General features: G+C 58.3%; 1 protein-coding gene across 1 annotated transcript in view; it reads right to left on the bottom strand.

Moving 5' to 3' along the window:
- Nucleotides 1-2,256, bottom strand: part of CFAP99 (cilia and flagella associated protein 99) — a 35,256-nt gene extending 33,000 nt beyond the window's left edge. Inside the window, exon 1 of the mRNA XM_023520236.1 lies at nt 2,108-2,256. The gene's annotated coding sequence lies outside the window, so the exon portion shown is untranslated. The remainder of the gene's footprint in view (nt 1-2,107) is intronic.
- Between the last annotated feature and the right edge of the window lie 6 nt (nt 2,257-2,262).

Genomic DNA, 2,262 nt, shown 5'->3' with positions numbered 1-2,262 from the left:
TTTATGGACAGAAGTGAGGTTACACGCAGAGATTGAGACTCTGTCACACACACACTAGTCTGACACTCTCAACCACCAGGGAGGAGGCTTCATTTACGTAAATCCCTAATGTGTGTTAATTAAAGTACATTCTTTTCCTTTTAATTCTGATTAAAGCTAGTCTCCTAAGGATTTCTGCCAAGTCATGCTCTGATGGCTTGTGCTTCAAGTTCAGGGCCGCGTGGCGAGTTCTGCTGGTTGCTTTTCAGTCTGCACCCTCCCTTTCTCCTGAGGACACAGAACACGGACTGTAAGTTGGGCTTATTGCTGCTCATTTGAAAGGTGGCCTTTCCCAGCCTCCACAGCAGCTGGGTGCGTCAACGAGTGGCCGTCTGTGGGGCTGATGGCCAGTCTACGTGTACGGGAGGGCGCACCCTTCTTTTCTTTTCCGTTCTGCCGCCTGGACTCAGGAGATGATGGCAGGAACTAAGGCAGCCATCCTGGACTGCAAGGAAACATGTTAAAGATGGCAGAAGAGCCTAAGTCCCTGATGACTTTGGGGCTGCCACACCTCCCAGGAGAGCGGCCCCGTGGGTCTCCTTTACGGAAACAAGAATCATCTCCTTTGGGCCACTATGATGCTGAGATTTTCTGTTCCATGCAGCCGAACCCAGTCCTAACCGATACCCCCACTGTCCTGAGCTCGACCTTCGTCCTGAGTACAGTTTCAAACTGGAAAGCACAGGAAGGAGCCTGAGCAGCAGCGGCAGCCCAGGCCTTTGAGTCGGCCAAAGATAGACTCACAGAGAAGTCTGCGGAGTATCCACCCTGAGTTCTCGTGCTAGAAAAGGTGACCGGGGCAGAGGCAGGTTTTAGGGGGGAGACTGAGCGTGCAGCTGGCTTTCAGGGATCTATCCGACACCCGGCAGGCAAAGACCAGGTGAAAGGGTCTGGAGATGCAAGCTCTAGAAAGCTGGGGAGAAATGGTTGTTTATCAAACGGGTGACGACAGGAAATTCCCCAGGGAGGGGGTGGGTAGAGGTGTTCAAGGACTAAGTCCAGGGCTCTCGTGTTAGGGGGTCGGGTGCAGAGGAGGCGCCAGCCAGGAGGACTGGGGAGGAGCAGGCATGCGGTTGGGGGGAGGCAGGGGTACAATCCCTCCCAGTTGGGAGAGAAAGGTGTGTCCTGGATGGAAGCACTCAGCTGGGTCACTGCCACCGACAGCTCAGTAAAGAGGGGGCTGAGTTCTAATCATTGGGTTTAGCAACACTGGGGTCAAGGGTGACTTCGATAAAGAGCCTCAGAGGAGGCGACGGGTGACAACCAGAGTGGAGCAGGTGCGGGAGAGAAGAGGCTGGGAGGGGCTGGAGGTGAGAGGCTACTCTGCACCCAGGCGGTGCTCTCTGGGGGGGTGGGGGGCAGTGACTGGGTGGTGGCTGCAGGCTGCGCAGAAGATCAGCCAGGTACTCAAAACCCACAATGGGTGCCCACCAGCGCAGGAAATCTGGGGCTCCGGCCCTGCCCAGACTCAGGTTGACTCCCAAGAAAGAGAGGGGTCAAGGAGTCCAGGGACACAGGGCGGTCGCGGGAGCGGCACGGAACCCATTCTCTGCACTTCCCTCTCCGGCGTCCCGCATCTGCCCGTCTCCCAGCACCCAGAGAAGTGGTGCTGGTGGGGGCAGGGAAAGCGCCAGGCGGAGCGAGAGGGCGGCCGGGCCCCCTCTGGACCCCGCTCCCGCAGCACCTCTCTGCGCCTCGCTGTGCTCCGCTGACAGTAGGAATTTAAAGCGAGGCCACATACTTGCTTTCAGCTCTCTGCTCGGCACATAATAGGTTCTCGGGTTTCTGGTGATTGTTTTTATGGATCCAAATTAGGGCACCGTTGGGGGAAGTAGTGAATACGGGCAAATATCTTTTTTTAAAGTGCCGTTTATTGTGGCGATCAAAAAAACCCCACACCGTTAACTTTAATCAAGGAGCTTGGAAGAAGACCAAAAACGTGGCTAGCGAAAGCAAGCAGACGCGAAGCGAGGACCACGGGACCGGCCCGCAGGTGCCGGGGAGGCGCTGGCGCTGAGGGGACGGGCCTCGGCCCTCCGCTCGGGCCCCACCTCTCCCTCCCTCGTACCTGCCGCCGGGCTCTGCGGGCGCTGCCGCACCTTCCGTCTCGCCGCCACCCGCCGCCACGGTGGCTGCCAGGCCCAGCGGGCGCGAGGGACTCGGGAACCTCGGCGGGTCCCTGACTTCGCTCTTGCTCCGCCGGGAGTCCGCAACCAACCCTGG

This window comes from Pteropus vampyrus, unplaced genomic scaffold (genome assembly GCF_000151845.1).
Source record: "Pteropus vampyrus isolate Shadow unplaced genomic scaffold, Pvam_2.0 Scaffold253, whole genome shotgun sequence".
In the NCBI taxonomy this organism is placed as follows: domain Eukaryota; kingdom Metazoa; phylum Chordata; class Mammalia; order Chiroptera; family Pteropodidae; genus Pteropus; species Pteropus vampyrus.
The sequence above is the reverse complement of the archived record's forward strand: the minus strand, read 5'-3'. Positions and strand labels throughout refer to the sequence as shown.